This window comes from Hyperolius riggenbachi, chromosome 3 (genome assembly GCF_040937935.1).
Source record: "Hyperolius riggenbachi isolate aHypRig1 chromosome 3, aHypRig1.pri, whole genome shotgun sequence".
In the NCBI taxonomy this organism is placed as follows: Eukaryota; Metazoa; Chordata; class Amphibia; order Anura; family Hyperoliidae; genus Hyperolius; species Hyperolius riggenbachi.
In genome coordinates, this window is record NC_090648.1 from 321,958,969 (window position 1) to 321,984,522 (window position 25,554).

General features: G+C 42.4%; 1 protein-coding gene across 1 annotated transcript in view; it reads left to right on the plus strand.

Moving 5' to 3' along the window:
• The first annotated feature begins 17,940 nt into the window (after positions 1 to 17,940).
• Positions 17,941 to 25,554, plus strand: part of DCN (decorin) — a 146,285-nt gene continuing 138,671 nt past the window's right edge. The window contains exon 1 of the mRNA XM_068276814.1: positions 17,941 to 18,270. The gene's annotated coding sequence lies outside the window, so the exon portion shown is untranslated. The remainder of the gene's footprint in view (positions 18,271 to 25,554) is intronic.

Consider the following 25,554-nt stretch of genomic DNA (forward strand, 5'->3'; position numbering starts at 1 on the left):
AGACCCCTGTTTGCACCCAATCACCCCCCTAATCACCCATCAATCACTCCCTGTCACTATCTGTCAACGCTATTTTTTTTTATTCCCCCCCCTGCCCCCCGCTCCCTCCTGATCACCCCCCCACCCCTCAGATTCTCCCCAGACCCCCCCCCCAGACCCCCCCCCCATGTACTGTATGCATCTATCCCCCCTGATCACCTGTCAATCACCTGTCCATCACCTGTCAATCACCCATCAATCACCCGTCAATCACCCGTCAATCACCCCCTGTCACTGCCACCCATCAATCAGCCCCTAACCTGCCCCTTGCGGGCAATCTGATCACCCCCCCACACCAATAGATCGCCCGCAGATCCGACATCAGATCACCTCCCAAATCCATTGTTTACATCTATTCTCTCCTCTAAACACCCACTAATTACCCATCAATCACCCATCAATCACCCCCTATCACCACCTGTCACTTTTACCTATCAGATCAGACCCTAATCTGCCCCTTGCGGGCACCCAATCACCCGCCCACACGCTCAGATTGCCCTCTGACCCCCCCCTTATCAATTCACCAGTGCATTAATTACATCTGTTCTTCCCTGTAATAACCCACTGATCACCTGTCAATCACCTGCCAATCACCTATCACCCATCAATCACCCCCTGTCACTGCCACCCAACAATCAGCCCCTAACCTGCCCCTTGCGGGCAATCTGATCACCCACCCACACCAATAGATCGCCCGCAGATCCGACATCAGATCACCACCCAAGCGCAGTGTTTCCATCTATTCTCTCCTCTAAACACCCACTAATTACCCATCAATCACCCATCAATCACCCCCTATCACCACCTGTCACTGTTACCCATCAGATCAGACCCTAATCTGCCCCTTGCGGGCACCCAATCGCCCGCCTACACGCTCCTATTGCTCTCAGACCCCCCCTTATCAATTCGCCAGTGCAATATTTACATCTGTTCTCCCCTGTAATAACCCACTGATTACCTGTCAATCACCTATCAATCACCCATCAATCACCCCCTGTCACTGCCACCCATCAATCACCCCCTGTCACTGCCACCCATCAATCACCCGCTGTCACTGCCACCCATCAATCAGCCCCTAACCTGCCCCTTGCGGGCAAACTGATCACCCACCCACACCAATAGATCGCCCGCAGATCCGACATCAGATCACCACCCAAGCGCAGTGTTTCCATCTATTCTCTACCCTAAACACCCACTAATTACCCATCAATCACCCCCTGTCACTGCTACCTATCAGATTAGACCCCTATCTGCCCCTAGGGCACTCAATCACCCGCCCACACCCTCAGAATGCCCTCAGACCCCAGCCCTGATCACCTCGCCAGTGCATTGCTTGCATCTATTCCCCCCTCTAATCACACCTTGAGACACCCATCAATCACCTCCTGTCACCCCCTGGCACACCTACCCATCAGATCAGGCCCCAAATTTGCCCCGTGTGGGCTCCTGATCACTCGGCCAAACCCTCAGATCCCCCTCAGACCCCCTTCCGATCACCTCCCCAGTGCATTGATTGCATCTATTTTCCCCTCTAACCACCCCCTGAGACACCCATCAATCACCTCCTGCCACCCCCCCTAGCACTCCTATCCATCAGATCAGGCCCAATACAACCTGTCATCTAAAAGGCCACCCTGCTTATGACCGGTTCCACAAAATTCGGCCCCTCATAGACCACCTGTCATCAAAATTTGCAGATGCTTATACCCCTGAACAGTCATTTTGAGACATTTGGTTTCCAGACTACTCACGGTTTTGGGCCTGTAAAATGCCAGGGCGGTATAGGAACCCCACAAGTGACCCCATTTTAGAAAAAAAGACACCCCAAGGTATTCTGTTATGTGTATGACGAGTTCATAGAAGATTTTATTTTTTGTCAAAAGTTAGCGGAAATTAATTTTTATTGGTTTTTTTTCACAAAGTGTCATTTTTCACTAACTTGTGACAAAAAATAAAATCTTCTATGAACTCGCCATACACCTAACGGAATACCTTGGGGTGTCTTCTTTCTAAAATGGGGTCACTTGTGGGGTTCCTATACTGCCCTGGCATTTTAGGGGCCCTAAACCGCGAGGAGTAGTCTAGAAAACAAATGCTTCAAAATGACCTGTGAATAGGACGTTGGGCCCCTTAGCGCACCTAGGCTGCAAAAAAGTGTCACACATGTGGTACCGCCGTACTCAGGAAAAGTAGTATAATGTGTTTTGGGGTGTATTTTTACACATACCCATGCTGGATGGGAGAAATTTCTATGTAAATGGACAATTGTGTGTAAAAAAATCAAACAATTGTCATTTACAGAGATATTTCTCCCACTTAGCATGGGTATGTGTAAAAATACACCCCAAAACGCATTATACTACTTCTCCTGAGTACGGCGGTACCACATGTGTGGCACTTTTTTACACCCTAAGTACGCTAAGGGGCCCAAAGTCCAATGAGTACCTTTAGGATTTCACAGGTCATTTTGCGACATTTGGTTTCAAGACTACTCCTCACGGTTTAGGGCCCCTAAAATGCCAGGGCAGTATAGGAACCCCACAAATGACCCCATTCTAGAAAGAAGACACCCAAAGGTATTCCGTACGGAGTATGGTGAGTTCATAGAAGATTTTATTTTTTGTCACAAGTTAGCGGAAAATGACACTTTGTGAAAAAAAACTATTAAAATCAATTTCCGCTAACTTGTGACAAAAAAAAAAAAGCTTCTATGAACTCACCATACTCCTAACGGAATACCTTGGGATGTGTCTTCTTTCTAAAATGGGGTCATTAGTGGGGTTCCTATACTGCCCTGGCATTTTAGGGGCCCTAAACCGTGAGGAGTAGTCTTGAAACAAAAATGACCTGTGAAATCCTAAAGGTACTCATTGGACTTTGGGCCCCTTAGTGCAGTTAGGGTGCAAAAAAGTGCCACACATGTGGTATCGCCGTACTCGGGAGAAGTAGTACAATGTGTTTTGGGGTGTATTTTTACACATACCCATGCTGGGTGGGAGAAATACCTCTGTAAATAACAATCTTTTGATTTTTTTACACACAATTGTCCATTTACAGAGGTATTTCTCCCACCCAGCATGGGTATGTGTAAAAATACACCCCAAAACACATTGTACTACTTCTCCCGAGTATGGCGATACCACATGTGTGGCACTTTTTTGCACCCTAACTGCGCTAAAGGGCCCAAAGTCCAATGAGTACCTTTAGGATTTCACAGGTCATTTTGAGAAATTTCGTTTCAAGACTACTCCTCACGGTTTAGGGCCCCTAAAATGCCAGGGCAGTATAGGAACCCCACAAATGACCCCATTTTAGAAAGAAGACACCCCAAGGTATTCCGTTAGGAGTATGGTGAGTTCATAGAAGATTTTATTTTTTGTCAAAAGTTAGCGGAAATTGATTTTAATTGTGTTTTTTCACAAAGTGTCATTTTCCGCTAACTTTTGACAAAAAATAAAATCTTCTATGAACTCACCATACTCCTAACGGAATACCTTGGGGTGTCTTCTTTCTAAAATGGGGTCATTTGTGGGGTTCCTATACTGCCCTGGCATTTTAGGGGCCCTAAACCGTGAGGAGTAGTCTTGAAACGAAATTTCTCAAAATGACCTGTGAAATCCTAAAGGTACTCATTGGACTTTGGGCCCTTTAGCGCAGTTAGGGTGCAAAAAAGTGCCACACATGTGGTATCGCCGTACTCAGGAGAAGTAGTATAATGTGTTTTGTGGTGTATTTTTACACATACCCATGCTGAGTGGGAGAAATATCTCTGTAAATGGACAATTGTGTGTAAAAAAAATTAACAAATTGTCATTTACAGAGATATTTCTCCCACCCAGCATGGGTATGTGTAAAAATACACCCCAAAACACATTATACTACTTCTACTGAGTACGTCAATACCACATGTGTGGCACTTTTTTGCAGCCTAACTGCGCTAAGGGGTCCAAAGTCCAATGAGCACCTTTAGGCTTTACAGGGGTGCTTACAATTTAGCACCGCCCAAAATGTCAGGACAGTAAACACACCCCACAAATGACCCCATTTTGGAAAGTAGACCCTTCAAGGTATTCAGAGAGGGGCATGGTGAGTCCGTGGCAGATTTCATTTTTTTTTTGTCGCAAGTTAGAAGAAATGGAAACTTTTTTTTTTTTTTCCTTTTCTCACAAAGTGTCATTTTCCGCTTACTTGTGACAAAAAATAATATCTTCTATGAACTCACTATGCCTCTCAGTGAATACTTTGGGATGTCTTCTTTCCAAAATGGGGTCATTTGGGGGGTATTTATACTATCCTGGAATTCTAGCCCCTCATGAAACATGACAGGGGGTCAGAAAAGTCAGAGATGCTTGAAAATGGGAAAATTCACTTTTTGCACCATAGTTTGTAAACGCTATAACTTTTACCCAAACCAATAAATATACACTGAATGGTTTTTTTGTTTTTAATCAAAAACATGTTTGTCCACATTTTTCGCGCTGCATGTATACAGAAATTTTACTTTATTTGAAAAATGTCAGCACAGAAAGTTAAAAAAATCATTTTTTTGCCAAAATTCATGTCTTTTTTGATGAATATAATAAAAAGTAAAAATCGCAGGAGCAATCAAATAGCACTAAAAGAAAGCTTTATTAGTGACAAGAAAAGGAGCCAAAATTCATTTAGGTGGTAGGTTGTATGAGCGAGCAATAAACCGTGAAAGCTGCAGTGGTCTGAATGGAAAAAAAGTGGCCGGTCCTTAAGGGGTAGAAAGCCCTAGGTCCTCAAGTGGTTAAGCTGCAACTTTACTCAGGACCCTTTCACACTGGCGCAGTGCAAATTTCCGCACTGCTACCGCAGCCTAATTGAACCCTAGTTCATACTTCCCACGTTGCGGTACGCTGCTCCATAAGTTCCAAATCTAATGCTAGTACAGAACTACGTTACCATGAGGGATCCGCGGCCACCTGCGGCAATCTGCGTCAGCCCAAAAGGCATGTTAGTCTATAGATCTGCAGTTTTTTTTAAAAGCTGACGTCACAGCGCGCATGCACGGGAGCGTATTTTTACAATACGAAGCAGGAAGTGACCGCAAGCTCACGTCACTGATGCCGCACCACTGGCGCCAGTTTGCAGTGTGAAACCAGCCTTAGAGTGTGGCAGCTTAGCTTAATAAGTATTCTTTTTCCATATATATATATATATATATATATATATATATATATATATATATATATATATATCACTAAATGTATTTAATTTGTTGCAAAAGGAGCAAAAATATTGCCAGAAACTCTGCCAATTCAACCATTTAATACCATTTTGGCCAAAAATTTAGCATTTCAACAACTACCCCACCACTTCCTTTAACAATCTGCCATGGGGGTTTATTACATGGTGAGTGACAAACACTGGACAACACTGGAGGTCGGACGCTTCCAGCGGATCGGGCTGGAAGCGTCCGACCTCCCGATCCGCCAGCCCGATCCGCCAGCCGATGCGCACCCGAGGTCCCCGCATCCTCCCCAGGTGGGTCTAGGAGGGCGGGTGGGCGCAAGGCGAGGGGTTAAGAGAGAAAGGAAGAAAAAGGCCGGAGCTCTGTGGCCGAGGCGTCCAAACACATATATAACACATATATAATGTACGTACACATTTCTTCTAAAGTAAAATGCCCTATAAATTACATTTTTCTTGTGTTGCTGTCACTTACAGTGGGTGATAAAAAAAAGGTGACAGATCTGATTTTGAACTAGTCCATCTACTTAAGGAGTATTTTCAGTATTTCTTTTATTCTTTACAAAAGCACTTCCTGCTGTAGTGCTGAGGATCTATACAATGATGCCGATTAACCCTCTCACTCATTTGCACTCTATTTTGACAGTTGGACTGAGCAACTGCCATTCAGTAAGGGCTTTGAAAATAAAGAATCCCCCACAAGAAGAAGGACTAGTCAAAAACCAGTCAGAGCTGTCAGATTTTCACTACCTACTGTAAAAATGACAGTGACTAAACATAGTCTGCTTCCTTCAAACAGGAAGTCACAGACACCTGATTTGCAGTTTACTCATGGCCTTATCTCCTGCTACTACCACTATTCTTTTACTTTGAAAGCTTGTATCGTCATCTGTCTCACCTCTGTTAGTTCTTGTAATTGCTTTACTTTGCTACACACTGTTAAAGACAAACATGAAAAATGGGTAGCACGGAAATTTGGGTGTGGAAAATAGCCACTAATTGAACACCGGTAAAATTATTATTGGGGGCAGTGGTAATTCTGTAAATTTTATAGATTTATTGCTCTTGCTAAACATAACCCTATGCTCACACAAGCCATCTGTCTACCAATGCCTAACGATAACATTACCTCCACCAAAGCCTAAGCCTCACCTTTACCCCACCAATGCTTATCCCCAACCACTCCCCCCACTATGCTTAACCCTAACAGACCACTCCACCAATGCCTAACCCTAACTGACCCCACCACAAACTGCACACCCTTCTCTGCTGTACATTTTAAATATTGTGAGCCATGGAACTTTGGGTGCTTCATAGGCACCCATGTTAATATTGCCAATTAATAGAATTTGAGCAGCTGTGGCACCAGATAAAATAGTGTGAACGGGACACCTACTATGCAAGCTGCGGCTACAACAACAAAGCAACCACTATTTGTAGCCGCAGTTTGCATGGGGGGGGGGGGGGGCTCAGGCTATTTTAGGTGCCCAAATTTCCCTTAATTTTCGGTATTAACATGGGCACCTAAGCGGTGCTCAAATTTCTACTGCGCCTCTGCCACCCAAATTCCCTGTCGCCCTGTTACACACTACTTGTATTAGTTGCTGTCATATTTATGTTGCATTGTGCAGTCATTTCTTTTTTCTTTCTACAGTGCCACAGAAGATGGTGACGATGTGTAGCTCAAATGATGATAACAATAACAACAACAACAACAACACTCTAGTTTCAGCTTAAAAGTGAATAGGCTTACAGTTATGAGTAGTTGACACAGTGGGTGAAATATTGGTCTTCCAGTAACATATTTAGATGATGTTTAAGATTAAGGTTTGGAGTGGAGGTGAGTTAAAAGAGAGTCCAAGCTTTTTAAGGTTAGGGTATGCTCACTAGGATGTGTCACAAGCATAAAGCACAAGATGATTGCTTTTTTTTGACAGCAACATGCTCTAAGGTATGGTACCTAAACCTTCTTATGACATTAAGGTCAAGTTGCTTTGGGGGCAGAGCAGATGTAGTCATTTACTAACCTTTGGGAACGTGAGAACTTACAGCATATTCTCTACCTCAACCTAGAGTTTTGGCATGATCCTGGTCTAAATGTAATCCTTTTGTGACCTGGTCACTGATATTTACCCATATGCTGACTAAGATGAATACAATTTCAACAAGCATGTAGTCTGAGGTGATATAGGTCAAATACCAATCTGTCTAGTCTAGTTTTCTCATTTTTTTACAGGGAGGAAACATTGAATGCAATTTTGCAAACCCATAGCTTCAAAATCAACTTAATTTTATTTTTATTTCTTTTAAATATTAATAGAGCACTGATACTTTTCTACTGCACTTGATAGTGAGCACTGTACAATTCCAATTACTCTCTGTTCCACAAAGGCCTTACAAACTAATGTCCCTACCACATCATAGATTGGAGCACAGGACCCTGTAGTGCTATATATTTAGCTATATTAAATATAAAATTACAGTATATTTTTTTGTAAACATTAACTTTACAGCAAGCCTGAAGCATTTCTGGAATAAAAAAAACAGATACTCACCTAAGGAGGAGGAAGGCTCTGCGTCCTATAGAGCCTTCCCATTCCTCTCACGTTCCCCTCATTCCAGCACTGTCTCCCCCATTCAAATCTCCCACTGCAGGAGGCTTTGGAAGTCTGAGTGCTCCCAAGGTGGGAGGTTCTGTATTGTGCATGTGTGAGAGAGTGCACTCACACATGCGCACTATGGAGCTACCCTTCTTCGAGAATCGGGAGCACTCTGGCTCCTGAAGACTTCTGAAGCCTCTTGCGGTGGAAGAGATCAGTTGTGACTCATTGGTTGCAAACTGCTAACGGGGATGACTGCGCTGGAATCAGGGGACCAGGAGAAGAAAGGGAATGCTCTATAGGACCCAGATCCTTACCCCTCCTTAGGTAAGTATCTGCTTATTTATTTATTATTTATTTTAAAAAGGTTTCAAGTTCACTTGAAAGTGTACCTGACTAAAGAAAAAAAAAGCATACTTACCTCAGTAGTGGGATGCTTCTGGATAATCCTCTTACAACTCACCATTCCAGCACTGGGTCTCTCTAAACCTATTCTACGATAGCTGGTTGAATAGGTTTCTTGTGGCCACGCTCCTGCCATTCCTGTGCAGGAACCAAGGGCTTTAAGACAGTGGTGTAACTACAAATCATGGGGTCCCCCTGCAAACCTTTCATGGGGCCCCCCAATGTTCACATCTTTTCCCTTCGTGGCCCTCACACCCTGGTGGACCATCTCACAAAGGATATAAAACAAGTGTGGACATCATAATCCTTACACCCATAACAAGTGTAGCCATAAAAACACCTGATCTGAAGAATGGGCCTCTTCTTTGGAGGTAGTGAAGTAGTAGTTGTGGCCCCCTTGAAGGTGCAGAGACTGCTCCCCTCTAGTTATGCCCCTGCTTTAAGAGGATCTTGACCCTCCAGAGGCTTCCAATTGCTGAGGTAAGTATCTAACTTTTACTTCTCTGCCTAACATATTTCCCTCAATTTCATTACTAACTTTGACATCTATAGACTGGCCTGATGTAAAATGAACATAATCAAAGTATCTTAATTATAACTTAAATATTAATGAGCAGTGCTAATTAGTACTGCTGTAATGTATACTTATGGACGCTTGTTACTTGGGGGCAGTGTGAGACAATAACAGAGGACTTCTGCTTTCAGTTTCTATATTTTCGCTGTTAGAGAGAGATTAAAGCATTCTAAGAATTTACAGCACAAGTTCTGCTGACTGAGGTCTAAAGCAGTTCACTTATCTCAAATGAGATAACTCTATTGAAGCTGCTAATGGGTTAAGAATGCTTGCAACCTATGACTGTGTGCTTCACTCAAACGCCATTTTTATGAAATACTAGTTAACTTACCAATATGTGTTTTGGGGATGTGGACATAAAGGAATGATTATTTGAATATTAATTTACTGACCTGCAGTTATGCTCTTCCTTATGCATATCTGAATTATTGCAAGTGCCTGATGTTTTAAGAAGACAATACTGTATTGTATATGGCACACCTTTAGCACTCAGTAAGAGGGTTTTTTAGTTGGTTTTGGTTTTGTTGCCCTAAAAAATTCTAATGGTTCTGGATTTGCATGGCTTAACCGGGTACTCTGTAATACCTTTCCCACAAAACAAATCAATACACTGCATTAGTGAATGCAGACATAGCCTAAAACAGCTGTCTGCAAGTTATATTATATGGCTTTGTAAAGTTAAGAGGCTATAGATATGCTGTGAATGAATGGCTCTGGATATACAGTATATCATTATTATTATTATTATTATTATTATTATTATTATTATTATTATTTGGTACAGAAGTGAATGATTTACATATTCACTTGCTGACCTGAAGCAATGCATTTTGTGAATTTCTTCTTACTAGTGTGAAGCTAAACAGAAGCTACAGTATATACAGGATCTTCTCAAAAAATTTGCTTACTGTGTTCATTATTTGCCTTCATATGTTTTAGATTCATTACACACAACTGAAGCAGTTCAAGCCTTTTATTGTTTTTCTTATTGATGATTTTGGCATACAGCCCAAATTTCCTATCTCAAAAAATTAGCATATTTCATCCGACCAATAAAAGAAAAGTGTTTTTAAAACAAAAAAAAGTCAACCATGGAGATGAAGATTTCATTTTTCAGCACGACCTGGCACCTGCTCACAGTGCCAAAACCACTGGTAAATGGTTTACTGACCATGGTATTACTGTGCTCAATTGGCCTGCCAACTCTCCTGACCTGAACCCCATAGAGAATCTGTGGGATATTGTGAAGAGAAAGTTGAGAGACGCAAGACCCAACCCTCTGGATAAGCTTAAGGCCGCTATCGAAGCATCCTGGGCCTCCATAACACCTGAGCAGTGCCACAGGCTGATTGCCTCCATGCCACGCCACATTGAAGCAGTCATTTCTGCAAAAGGATTCCCGTCCAAGTATTGAGTGCATAACTGAACATAATTATTTGAAGGTTGACTTTTTTTGTTTTAAAAACACTTTTCTTTTATTGGTCGGATGAAATATGCTAATTTTTTGAGATAGGAAATTTGGGTTTTCATGAGCTGTATGCCAAAATTATCAATAAGAAAAACAATAAAAGGCTTGAACTACTTCAGTTGTGTGTAATTAATCTAAAATATATGAAAGTCTAATGTTTATCAGTACATTACAGAAAATAATGAACTTTATCACAATATGCTAATTTTTTTAGAAGATCCTGTAGTTGCAAATGGCTTCTGTTTTAGGGAGGCAACACTGTGCATTTGAAATGAGGAAAGAGACTAAAACTTGTGAAACCCCACACAAGAAAAAACATATAACCTAAATGCTAATTTTGACTGTGGAGCAACTACAACTCATGACCAGAGGGAAACAAGGTCATAGTGCTCTGTAAGTATGTTATGCTATATTAACATTTATTCAAGTTTATATTTAAATGTAAATGAGGATGAAGATGAAACTAGTATGCTAATGACACTTCTGAGGATGGCGAGCCTGTATCTTCCTCTAAATACAGACATGACTGAGGCTGCACCTGGTCTTAGCCTTGGGGTAGGCATGGTGTTACATGTCAAGTCTCTGAACTTTATGCATTTTTGTTTCTTATAGGTACATTTTTGAGTTGCTTTCAGGATTCAAATTAATGCAGATAAAAAGTAGTGATTAAGTTGCATTAAGTGAATTATAGCTTACATTCACATCTGAGTAAGAGGAACGTTACAGGTACAACTCTGTTCTTTTCAAACAATTTAAAAAATATTTTATTTACAAATCACATATTGAAAATGTGTCATCTTTTGTCAGGAACGAGCTTTACGACGTGCCAAGGGTCAAAAGTTTCCTCTCTGAATTACTTTTTGTTAAACTGTTTTTCTTGGGTGGGAGTGCAAAGTCCCACTAAAGTACAAATTCAAGATCAGTGGTAAGAAAACAAAAAAATACCTATTGTGAATAACTTATTAGTCTGCATTACATAAACTTTACTAGCTGATTCAATTTCTGGGTTAATGTTTGTAATGCCAGTGCAATAACAACGTCACCTGGTGTGCTAAAACACTTGGCTTGAGTATTTGGATACAGTTTTCAGATATACTGGAGAGGTGGAGTACGTACGTACTCGCCGCCCGGTCAGTTGGGCACAGGGTGAGCCGAATGAAATTCTGAGCGGCTTTAAATACTATTCCCACTCTGAGTCGTAGCAACTCAGAGCAGAGGGAGAAGTTATTCAGGGTCCAGTTTTCGCAGGGACCCAAATTACATTTTAAAACCCGCTATAGACATAATAACATTATGTCTATGGTGTTGCCCAGGTCAGGCACAGCGTGGCAGTGAGCGTGCACCCCAAATGGCCTGATTCGGAGTAGGTGATCTCAATTGCTTTTGGAAAGCTATCTCCAGGACCACCCTTCACTTATCACCTATTGCTTGTTTATTTTTAATTTACTTATTTTTTACCATTTTTTGGTATATCTTAACACCTCTCTCCTCCAAGCTTTTTAAGCTCCTTATCTCCAAGAACAGCTAAGCCTATAAGTGTGGGCCTCTAATGCCTAAACAACATCATCCTACATAGTTCTTGGCACTGAAGCGTATGCTGATGCAGGTGGCAATTGTCCCTACCCATTCCCATTAACTGTTAACTAGAGATGGCCCAAACCTCCAATTTTGGGTTCGCGAACCTCCGCAAACGTTCGCGAACTTGCAAACTTTTGCGAACCACAAAAGACTTCAATGGGGAGGCGAACTTTGAAAACTAGAAACATTTATGCTGGCCACAAAAGTGATGGAAAAGATGTTTCAGGGGTCTAACATCTGAGTTTTTGCATGGATGAGTGGGATAGATGCCAAAAGTCCCCGGGAAAAACCTGGATTTGATGCAAAGCAGCGTTTTAAGGGCAGAAATCACATTGCATGCTAAATTGGAGGACTAAAGTGCTTTAAAACATCTTGCATATGTATACATCAATCAGGGAGTGTAATTAGAGTACTGCTTCATACTAACACACCAAACTCACTGTGTAACGCACCGCAAACAGCTGTTTGTGTTGTGATGACCATGCTGGACTGGTGAGCACCATGGTGAGAGTGCAGGTGATAGCGGTTTTCAAGCCCATATGGTCGCCAGGCTGAGATAGCTCAATGACAGAACAACAGTGATTGTCCAGCTGATCGAATTTGGTCTGACCACAATGAAGCAACGACCTTATTATCTTTGGTGTGCCATCCCCCAAGACACTCATATAGCCGGCGGTCATTGCTTCATTGTGATATGCAAGCCCCTTCACCGCGGCAAGGTAACAATCACAAAGGGGAATTGACACATGTACATGCCTTTTGTTTTGTTGTTGCAGCCGCATTGCAGCCAGAAAAATTAGGCAGGCATGTACACGCCCCAGAAAAATTATTATAGCGGCCGCTGCTAGCAGCGGCCTTAAAAATTCAGGAATTCGCCTGGAATCCTGGTGGACCCTGTTGGTGGTGGCGGAGAAGGCAGTCAAGCGACCTGCAGGCAGAGATGCTGTGTGGGGACCGACTTAGTCATGGGGCAGGCAGTCACACAGCGTGCAGGCAGAAATGCTGTGTGTGGGGACTGACTTAGTTTTCGGGCAGGCCTGAGCGTACTTTGCAGACCAGGCATCCGTGGGCTGATGGACCCTTGACCCAACGCTGTGTGCCAGATGTCACCACTTGCCTTTCAACATCACGGTACAGTTTAGGTATCGCAGTGCAGCCAGAAAAATTAGGCAGGCATGTACATGCCCCAGAAAAATTATTATAGCGGCCGCTGCTAGCAGCGGCCTTAAAAATTCAGGAATTCGCCTGGAATCCTGGTGGACCCTGTTGGTGGTGGCGGAGAAGGCAGTCAAGCGACCTGCAGGCAGAGATGCTGTGTGGGGACCGACTTAGTCATGGGGCAGGCAGTCACACAGCGTGCAGACAGAAATGCTGTGTGTGGGGACTGACTTAGTTTTCGGGCAGGCCTGAGCGTACTTTGCAGACCGGGCATCCGTGGGCTGATGGACCCTTGACCCAACGCTGTGTGCCAGAGATGTCACCACTTGCCTTTCAACATCACGGTACAGTTTAGGTATCGCAGTGCAGCCAGAAAAATTAGGCAGGCATGTACATGCCCCAGAAAAATTATTATAGCGGCCGCTGCTAGCAGCGGCCTTAAAAATTCAGGAATTCGCCTGGAATCCTGGTGGACCTTGTTGGTAGTGGCGGAGAAGGCAGTCAAGCGGCCTGCGGGCAGAGATGCTGTGTGGGGACCGACTTAGTCATGGGGCAGGCAGTCACACAGCGTGCAGGCAGAAATGCTGTGTGTGGGGACTGACTTAGTTTTCGGGCAGGCCTGAGCGTACTTTGCAGACCAGGCATCCGTGGGCTGATGGACCCTTGACCCAACGCTGTGTGCCAGAGATGTCACCACTTGCCTTTCAACATCACGGTACAGTTTAGGTATCGCCTTTTTTGAGAAAAAAATGTGGCCTGGTATCTTCCACTGCGTTGTGTGGCTTTGTTTTTGTGTGCTGCTTTTCGTCAGGTGGTCATCCCATTGCAGTTTGTGCTTTGTAATCATGTGCCTTCATAGGGTAGTTGTCCCTATGTGGGTCTTGGTCTTTCCATGGCTCAGTTTTCGGTGGCAGAGAGTACAGATGGCATTGCTCTCATCTGAGGCAGACACACACAAAAATTTCCACACTGCTGAGCCCTGGGTGTGATGGCACTTTGGTGGTGGTGGCCGACTGAGTGTTAAGTGGGTGCCAGAATCAGAGCAGGAGGAGGAAGATATGTCACACTTACATGCGGAAGCTGAGAAAGATGAGGTGTTGTGTTTTGAATAGTCAACTACGTCCTGACAATATTGGGGGTTGATGGCTCGTGTCTTCTTCTGAACACTGTACTTTGGTCTGGGGCCGCACGAAATCACGACAGCGCGTCCTCGAACAGACCAGGTGGCCTGCCTCTGGCTCTGCCTTTTGTTTTTTCCATATTGGGGGCGATGAAGTGAAAGGTATGCACTGACTTGACTAATACAATGTATGGTTACACAGGTGCAGTGAACAAGTATGCAGTGACTGCTGGTGCAACAATGTGCGGTTACACAGGTGCAGTGTACAGGTTGCAGTGACTGGTAGTACAAATGTGCAGCTGCCTGTCACACACACACAGGTACCCTGAACAGGTGCAATGACTGGTGGTATTAACAATGCGTGCGCTCACATAGGTATAGGTAGGTAGGTGCACTGAACAGTGAACAGGTGCAGTGATTGGGATTACAAATGTGCAGCTGCCTGTCACACACACGGGTAGTCACTGAATGTGCTGGGCCTGGCAGTGGCACAGTAGGAATTAAGGTGCCAAAGGCCAGCTGCAACTGACTGACAGGGCTGTATATAATGCAAGTGAGCCGAAAAAAAAAATAGATCACAAGAACAACATTAGCTCTCAAAAGAGTCAAAATAACTGTTGAGGGGTGCTTTTTTAGCAATAAGAATCCGCAAGGAGCAAGCTAACAAGCCTACAAGAGCCTAACTAAGCTTTCCCTATAGCTCTCTCTGCAGCAGCTCTCCCTTCTCTAATTACTGCAGCCACACGAGTGAGTGAAAAGGCGGACACTGCCTTCCTTTTATAAGGGGGGGGGGGCTCCAGGAGGGAGTGTAGCCTGATTGGCTACAATGTGCCTGCTGACTGTGATGTAGAGGGTCAAAGTTGACCCTCATGATGCACTATGGGGGCAAATCGAACTTCCGCAAAAGTTCGCGGTTCTCCGCAAATGTGAACCACGGAAGTTTGCCGGGAACCGTTGACTGGCGAACAGTTCGGGCCATCTCTATTGTTAACCATAAAAAACACATCATACATCCATCTTCCCAAAAATCAAACTATCCCTCGGCATCATCCTTATCTTATAGTTGCATATTACTTGTTTACCTGACTTGCATATGTACTTTTCACATGTATGCACCTTTAGTAGCAGCCTAGCAGACCATCCACGTTTTTGTGTGGCACACCATGCTACTTAAGCAGGGCACATGTGCCAAAATGCTAACTATTGCACACAATGCAGAAGGGCAACTTGGGCTTGTAATTGTATATGTGCAAGTGAACATCTTTTCAGCCTACCTAAGGCTAGAATTACAGTAGGGCACCCTAGTAGGACTGCAGCTTCAGAGCATGGCTCTCTTGGTTGAACCTTAGCATATTATATTGTCTTCTTCTTGTGACCCAGCTTGCCTGCATATTATGATGGGTTGCTACCTTCCTCGACCCCTGTCTGTTAGCTGTTTCTTACTGCCTGCTCTGACTTCTGACCACAATTCTGCCAAATATTTGCCTGCACCCATTAACCGGCACTTCAGTTCTGTGGTGTTTCCCTTTCTTTCTTGAGTGGTGCAATGTTAGGAGCTGCAACCAGTTTGTTGTCCTGTAGACCTGGTGGCCAATCATCCCTTGTGGATGAAAATATGTAGTCGCTTAGCCTCCACATCATGGCAGAGCCCACAGTAACCACTGATCTTCTGCTTGACACCTCCCTTCCTCCTGATACTCAGTCTGTATCACCACAGAATGTCCTGGAAGAAAACAACAGTTACAGTTTAGTGTTTTTAAGAATGGATACGGGGGCTAATGTACATTATACCTTAAAGTGGGTATCTATTAAAGGTATGCATGAAAGGTAGCTTCCACATTTTACCCCAAGTCAACCCAAGTCAAGTCATCCCAAGCACGTTAACTCCCCTAAACAGAGTTACTTCACTGGAGAAATAGGAACAAATGAGCATGAGGCAGGAAAATCAAGTTTTTTTACTCCCCTTTCATTGATGTTACCACTCCATAGCCTCTGGAATAAGAGACATATCCTCTAGAATACAGATCTTACAACACATTCTCTGAATCCATTTCACACCAGTTATACGCCACTGCAAACCGTACACCACTATTCCTAAGTGCTGGAAGTGAGAGTCCCAACGGTCATGGCATTGTACAAATATAGTCATAAGTTCAGCCTATAACTCCCTGCAGAGAAAGTTACTGGTGGTGCTGTTACTTCTACCTGAGTTTGGTAGTATGGCTGTGGTCTTCAGAGGATACATTGTTTGATCCTTATTCCAGATGATGTATCATGGGACCCTTGTTTCAGATTATATGGCTTAGTATTAGCAAGGTGATGACAACTTTTTTTTACTTTCAATCAAATATTTTGTGATTTTTTATATTTATTAACTTTTTACAAAATAAACACTTTTGTTGCAGTGGATAAGAGTTAATTATGTACCCTACAATCATTCCCCCTCGAGTGGCAGATATCTATGGGTGGTTTATTACAGGTGACTTCCGGATTCCTCCACAAGTCCCTACCAGGTCCAATCCTTACTTACATGCTGCCCATAAATACCCCAACTCCTACTCAGATATATAAGTGAGGATGCAAAGGGAGCTACCAAACCTCTTTAAACATTATCTCCAAGTCCCTGAACTCATGGACCATGTCGCCAGGCATTATAGGGGAGTTTGGAGCATAGCATGTAAGTGTTCAGTTTCCTGTAGAATTCCAGTCTGTGTATAGCATAAATACAACAGGTTTAAGTGCTTGGGTGTTGGGGGGGGAAGGCATACTATGTATACCTCATTTTAATAAAAAGTTTGAAAAAATAAAACCGTATTTTAAAAAATGTACAAATGAGTCTCCATCCTGGGTTGAATTAACCATCTTATTACCTAGATTGTGAAAGTAATTTTTTTCTGTCATCTATGCTTTTGATGATAAAGAAAAAACAAAAACAAAAAAAAACATAGTAACATATAAAACAAAACAAAAACCCCCCAAAACATTGGGCAATAAAAAGGTGCCAATTTCGCAGGTTTATCTCAACTAGGTAGGTGACGTAACTTTCACGTGACTTTTTATTTTAACAATTGGATTATGCAGTCCCACATTTGCATACATGAGACTAGCACTAGCCCTTAGCACTAGTTATAGCTGCAGCTGAATTGGCCCCCAGGTTCAGGGGCGTAGCAATAGGGGTTGCAGCGGTAGCGACCGCATCGGGGCCCTTGGGCCAGAGGGGCCCCGAAGGGCCCTCCCTCAACTGCAGTATTAGCTTTCTATTGGTCCTGTGCTCATAATAATCATTTCTATAGATACATTGAATAGTGGTAATCATTAACACACTGTTCCCCATCCTTTTCTTGCATCTCAGACACTGTAGTTGCCATTGGCAGGTTTTGGTGCGCCGTATCCATTGTTATGTATAGAGTGCTTGGGGGGGGGCCCCATGTAAAACTTGCATCGGGGCCCACAGCTCCTTAGCTACGCCACTGCCCAGGTTTGTACTTACATAAGACTCATAAAATATCTGTACACTGTCAATATCTTTACATGTTGCTGGAGGACATGGGCTAAAAAAGGAAACAGTTGATCAGGCACTAAAATGGTGTGCAATATAAAGTTCTGTCTGATATTCTTATATATGATGCTGGGTGACCCAAACTAACCCTGGCCAACTACTGTAGTATGTAGCAACACAAGGGAGTAGCTGTGCCAGCCACTCCTGCATGTAAGTTGTACTGTGAATTTGTTAAAGAAAAGAACTCAGTCTCCACCCTCTCTAAAACTGACAGTTGCAGAAAACAGACTAATAAAATGTAAAACTACAATGCAGAATGCAGATAAGTAAGAAAATAGAAATAAAAGCCTGATAAAACCCTGGCTAAAGTTGCTGGAGACATATCATTACCATATGATCTAATGTGGGTGTCAGCCTGGATTGTGTTCATTGAAGGAAACTGTATTCTCAGTGCTTGAGAATAGGAGCAGGAGGGTTTTCTCCAAGTGACAGTCGCTCAGCGCTGGGTCTCCCCCCTCCTCCTCTGCACACCTGTAAGCTCATTTTGCCTGGACTGAATATTTAAATTACATCTCTGCATTGAAAGTTCTTCTTGCAAAATCCTAGGATTACAAGGTATGATTTATACTAAACCTGCACTTTGAGCATTACTGACAAATCTTTAGAAGGTGTAACTGAAAAGAAACAGCATTGCAGCCAACTGATGAACTTTCAGCTATTGTTTTACCAGTTGTGACAGTCTGTAGCTTAGTGGAAGATTGAAAGGACATGCAATGCTAGGAAACCTTTTTCTGCTTATTTATTAGTTAGTAAGACATTCAGACTTGAATTGTGCATTCTAGGCTTGCTAGCAGTCATGCCAGATTGAGTGTAAAACACTGTGAAGTCTTACAGACACGTGGAAGAATATCAGAGACATTGCTTTGATATAGTATAAGAGGCACATTTTCCTGCTAATATGCTGTGTTAAATATCACAAAGACTAAAACTTAGCATTCTACTGTGCAGTGTAATTGCAACTTATACCTAGCTTAATTGTTTAAGTATACTGCATTTAACTCATAAGGAATCATTTTACATGGCTGTGGGTTGTTGCTATGCTGTTGTTGTTGGAAATCTTGTAATATGACTAACACAAAGGACAGAACTGTTTAATGCATTCTATGCTTTTGTAATTTTACTGTGTATCTAAAAGGAAAGTTTATAACACACACAAAGCATAACATTTAAGATTGTTTAACATTAAAATGGCTATGTTCATAAATCTATGGAATTTATCATTATTTGCACTGCTAATTGATGTAAATATTCGTTTTGCATAGCATATTAGGGACTATTCAGCTGTGCAGTTTTCTGACTGTGTACATATAGGATGTGTATGTACACATGAGAAGTTATCCCGCCCCCTTAAGCCATTTTCCAGAAGTCATTCATCCATGTCACTCTTACAGCCTATGGAACACATATATCAAAGCGATGTGAACTTTGTCCTAAGCTGGATAGCCTATAGCTTCCTAGTAATTAGCATATTCATGCAAGATATTGTAGCATTAGATGTGACTTTGATAACCCTCTAAGTTTGTGTGTGTCTGCCTTCTGTTCAGTAATAAATATTACTATGATGATAGCAAGACAACTCATTGTATGTAGTGAAAACAGCAATAATTCACATCCACTCAATCAGTCCCAGATTAGGTACCATGCATTTGCCTGTGCTACTATCTAATGTTTAGTTGCTGTGGGTAACAGTACATACTTACTTTTTTGGACCAGATTGGTTGTTTAAGAACAAAATCTTGCCACGCCTACTTGAAGTAATAAAAAACAATGAAGGAAATTAATTCCATTGATACATGGAATGATCAGATCCTCCTTTTCCTGTGTGGTTATGTTTTAGATGTGTTTATTGACTTGCACTATTCAGACAAACTGAATATATTAAACATTGTTTAAAGAGCTGTATTTTATGTTAAACAAGAACAAAAAGCAATAGCCTGAAACACTTTATCTGGAAAATGTTACCGTGTGCAAAACCCAAGTCATTTTCCAGAGATTTGGCAAGTAAGACCTTTTATAGCTTATCCAGTGCTTTAGACAAATTTTTTCCACACCATAATCATATTATTTTAAAACAGATATGTGTGTCATATTTTTTCTTTCCTGAACAGCAGGCAGACAGTCAGTTTTAAAATGCAAATTTCATAGGAATACATTTAATTTTACATGCAATCATTGGTTAATTATAAGAATAATACAAAAAAATAATAATAATAATAATTAGTTTTCAGTTATATATCTGACCACAGCTCTAGGAGAAAATCCTAAACATTGTTCCTGTGTTTTCAAAGTTTATGGCTACAAGTCATGTTGCCACTAGCCAAGTTACATTTTTGTAGATTTTTCCACTAACATTCTACTGTCGTTTTATTTTGTACTTTTGACTTAAGTTTTACCACCTTCATTATATAGGAAACGTTGTAAGCAGCTTATTTGCTCCATGAATGCCACAGGCAATGCATTTTGATGAGTGAATTCCTTGAGGGAAGGAAGTAGTAATAGTACTTCCTGTTTATCTAAGATTAGAAAACTAGTGCTCACTGCTCATACATGCTGTTTGACTTCAATAAGTTCCATATGAGCATACTGGATTTGTCAGAGCACTAGATCAGAGGAACCAAAATTAAAATAGAATCTTTCTTGAAGTCTTAAAAAAAGCCGTTTATCTGCTTGGCTTTCTGCATATATTGCACAACGCAAAATATTGTTTGCTAAAAACATAATAGCAATGTTTTATTATTTTTATTTCAACTTTTATTTTGGCCAATAAAATAAATGTCATAAGTTGATTAATTTATGATGAAACATTATATTAGTATTTTAGCTTTCCAAGAGTATGTATGGAGCTGCTACTCCATGAGTTGGGTGCACGGGAGTTGCCAAAAAATATTGGTAGTTCAAGTTACCGATATTTTACTTAAAGAGAACCTAAACTGAGAAGGATATGGACTTTTCCTTTCAAAATATTACCAGTTGCCTGACTCTCCTACTGATCCTGTGTCTCTAATACTTTTAGCCACAGCCCCTCAACAAGCATGCAGATCAGCTGCTCTGACTAAAGTCTGACTGGATTAGCTGCATGCTTGTTTCAGGTGTGCGATTCAGCCACTACTGCTGCCAAAGAGATCAGCAGGACTGCCAAGCAACTGGTATTGATTAAAAGGAAACATCCATATCCCTCTCACTTAAGGTTCCCTTTAAAACCCTCCCCTTAGTGCCTAAAATGACCCCCCTCACCTAATGCATTAAACAAATATCCCCTAATAGTGCCTAAAACACCCCCCTTCACACACACACACACACACACACACACACACACACACACACACACACACACACACACACACACACACACACACACACACACACACACACACACACACACACACACACACACACACACACACACACACACACACACACACACACACACACACACACACACACACACACACACACACACACACACACACACACACACACACCTTCCTAATGTTTAACCTTAACCACACTTCCTAGTTCCTAAAAAAAACTCCCCAACCTAGTGCCTGAACCAAACCCCCATTCTAGTGATCAAAATGAACCCTAATGCCTAGAATAAATCACCCTTCTAATGCCTAAAACCTAGCCGCCCCCTCCTGTGCTGGCTGTTTGTAGCAAATCGGCTACTATAATACAAACCTACTGTATATAGTATCCATTCAGCTACTTATGTAGCCAAGAGGCTACTACTCCCACATCAGGTGCCCAACTAATTGCCTGGGTGCCCAATTACCAAAGCTTTGCATTGGCATCAATTAGAGGCCTGCCAAGCCCCCATGCCCAAATCACTTGCTTCATTATTTTGTATCTAAACCAACAAATGTACTCTAAGATGCAAAATCAGGATAAAAATACTGTATACATAAAAGGTATATTTGACAAATTAGGTATGTTATATTTAAAACATTAGATACCAGTCATGACACAACTTGCTCATTTTTTTTCCAATAGAAGCAAGAAGTGTATCTTTGAAATCTGAATCCCTACGCTACTTAGATGACATACCATTCACCAGGGCAGCAGCAAATATAGAATGATGTAATATACAAATTTCTAGATTACACATTCCTGAAGGCAATCAGTCTTGTTTTACTAATTCTATCAAATCACTTACAAAACCATGAAAAGATAATGTCCTGTCTCGTTCCTTACATCTCAGACCTCACCCCTAAGAGTGGGGGAAGTTAAAGATTATAGTTGGCAGGACTTCTGAGGAGCAATCATTTCTTATGCCTATGGGTAAACCAAAAAAGGACCTGTACATTCATAAAAAGTAATCAAAATTATAATGATGCTGAAGTACAGGCAACATGTAGTGCCTGTAAGAACTCTGACAGTAATCCCCATATTAACTTCTGTGCACATGGGGTCAGTAACGCACACTTTTGCGTTCAACCTTTTGCAGTATCAAGCATCACCCCACAGATAGAACAGTCTAAAGAGGGGGCCTAATAGACAAGACAAATAACATTTATATTGAGTTTTTCTCCTGGCGGACTCAAAGTGCTTGAGCTGCAGCCACAAGGGCGCGCTCACTCAGTATGCAGTAGCAGTGTTAGGGAGTCTAGTCCAAGGACCAAGGACTTCTTACAGAATAGGTGCTGGCTTACTGAACAGGAAGAGCCAAGATTCAAACCCAGGTCTCCTGTGTCAGAAACAGAGCCCTTAACCATTACACTATCCAGCCACTACTCTTATGACCCCTAAATGGCTTAAATGGCTGTTACACAATATGAGGTGCAATTTTAATGTCACTAATTTAATCTTAGCTCTACCTTATGATTGTTATAGCTTACCTTTATAGCATAGACCTGGAGATCTCCAGGTGGACAGAAAAGTATATTGAGATCGTTGCACATGCTGGCAGGCAAAGGAAATTGCTTGTGCTTTGACATGATTTCAATTCATTTCAATTCAATTCACTTTATTGTCATTGTGTAACACAACGAAATTACTTTTCATGACAACCCCACGGTGCATATAGGGAACATAGTGATAGTAACAAGGAAGAGAAGAAATTATACAAGTATGCCAGGTATTACAGATGTTTAAACAATTTGTACACAGTGTTAATTATTTCAGAGAGGATTCAGAGTTTATCAAGTTTATGGCGGATGGGAAAAAGCTGTCTTTCAGTCTGTTTGTGTGTGTGCGGATTGATCTAAAACGTTTACCTGATGGAAGGAGCTCAAATATGGCATTTCCAGGGTGAGTGTTGTCCTTGATAATGTTTTTGGCCCTTCTCAAGCTGCGAGTATTATACAAAAGTTCCAGTGATGGTAGTTCAGTGCCAATAATGGCTTCTGCTGTTTTAACAACTCGCTGCAGGGCTTCTCTAGTAGCCTTCGTGCAGCTGTTGTACCAGGCCGTCATTCAATTGGTCAGAACGCTTTCTATAGTGCATCTGTAGAAATTAACCAGCAGCTTCTGTGGGAGGTTAGCGCTCCTTAGTTTTCTCAGAAAGTAGAGGCGTTGTTGTGCTTTGCCAGTTAGAGCTAAAGCATTGTCAGCCCAGGACAGGTTCTCTGCGATGGTGACTCCCAAAAATTTGAAGCTGGAAACTCTCTCCACAGCCTCTGCATTGATCATTAGCGGTAGGTGAGTAGTCTTTTTGGTGGTCCTAAAGTCCAGAATAATTTCTTTGGTCTTCTTTGTATTTAATAACAGGTTGTTAATGTCGCACCATGCCATCAGGTTCCTAACTTCTTCTCTGTATGCAGCTTCCTCATTGTCTGATATAAGCCCAATGACAGTCGTATCATCTGCAAACTTAACAATTACGTTTGAGGTATGGATAGGCTGGCAGTCATGGGTGAAAAGTGCATAGAGGAGAGGGCTTAATACACAGCCCTGTGGCACGCCAGTGCTCAGGGTAAGGGTGGAGGATGTCTGTTTTCCTAGTCTGACAGTTTGAGGGCGATTAGTAAGGAAGTCCAATAACCAAGTACATATGGAGGGAGCAAGACCTAGTGCATGGAGTTTGTTGGTCAGCTGGCTAGGTACAATGGTGTTAAATGCTGAGCTGTAGTCAACAAAGAGCATCCTAACATAGGAGTTGGGCTTTTCCAGGTGTGAGAGGTCAGCATGGAGAGCTACACAGATGGCATCCTCAGTCGATCTATTTGTTCGGTAAGCAAACTGGTGTTGATCTAGATTTGCTGGGATGGAGGCCTTGATGTGTGTGGCTACCAGTCGTTCAAAGCACTTGGCGATGACAGGGGTTAGAGCAACTGGTCGATATCATTAAGACAGGTTATCCTAGGATTTTTTGGGACTGGCACAATGGTTGTAGATTTAAGGCATGATGGAACTACACCCAAGGACAGAGAGAATATTTGTGTAAAAACTTTCGCTAGTTGACCAGCACAGGCCTGGAGCACACGTCCTTGCACACCATCAGGACCTGCAGCTTTCCTGGTGTTGATATTTGTGAGTCCTTGCTGCACTTCATGTATGTGAAGGATTAATGGCTGTGAGTCTGTAGTGGGCCCAAAGTTGTTTGATTGTTAATCTGATCACTTTCTGTGATTTAACTCATTCACTTTAGAACCAAAATTTGGATACAAAAGTTTTCCTAGTCCCGTGTAAGCAGAAAAGCTTATTTTTATCTGTATATGCATTTTTATGAGCTCATGTCAAATTAATTAGATCTAATCGTAAGCAAGAGTCCCTTGATGAGCCATTTACTGTATCCGAGACATTCATTGCAATAGACTGCAGCTTTTTTTCCTCTGGGAAAGCCCTCTGCTTCCCCTCTTGTTGGTTGCAATCTGGACAGCAGTCTGATTATGAAACCTAAGCAACAGTCCCACCCACAAAGTCTGCTATTAATTCTTTCATTTTACCTGCTGTCATTACATTTTTAACACTCGATTTTTTTGGTGCAGAAATCTCACTGTAATAAAAAACATGGTAAAGCCACTGTGATTACTAAGCTATAAGGTGGACAATTAGAATAAGGCATGGAAATGGATTTTAACGCAAACCTAAAGTGAAAATAAACTGATAAGATAAACAACGGTACATATAGCTAGAGTTGGGCCGAACGGTTCGCCGGCGAACGTGGTTCGCGCGAACGTAGGTGGTTCGCGTGCGGGTACCGCACGCGAATGTTTTGCGGAAGAAGTTCGGTTCGCCCCATAATGCACCTGAGGGTCAACTTTGACCCTCTACATCACAGTCAGCAGGCCCAGTGTAGCCAATTAGGCTACACTAGCCCCTGGAGCCCCACCCCCCCTTATATAAGGCAGGCAGCGGCGGCCATTACGGCCACTCGTGTGCCTGCATTAGTGAGAGTAGGGCGAGCTGCTGCAGTCTCTCATTGTTAAGCTTGGGGGTGTAATCTCCACAGTCAGCATACAACACATAAGCTGACGTGAAGGAGGTACACACACCAGCACAAGGGATCAGGATATCCCCAGTTTAGTGGAGGAGAGGACTGACTCCAATAGGAGATTGTGGTGCACAGAGCCGGTGCAGATCTGAACAGCCACAAACACTTTCGTAATAACGTCTCAGCGCAAAGTAGCGCTGAGCGCATAAACCAGGACTGAGGAGATCAAGACAGGTAGACAGAATGAACGCCTGCTAGCTAGCGATTACTTAGCGACAGCAAGCGTCCAAAACCAGACAGACTGGAATGAGGCAGCCAATGCGTTGCGGCGATGGCGTGCCTCACAAAGACAGGACAGGAGAGACAGGAAATAGCAGGATCGAGATAGATGAACGTAACACAGATAAATATACAATAAGTATGTTTTCCTAGCGTATTACAATTACAGCTATCAATGAAACTATTCG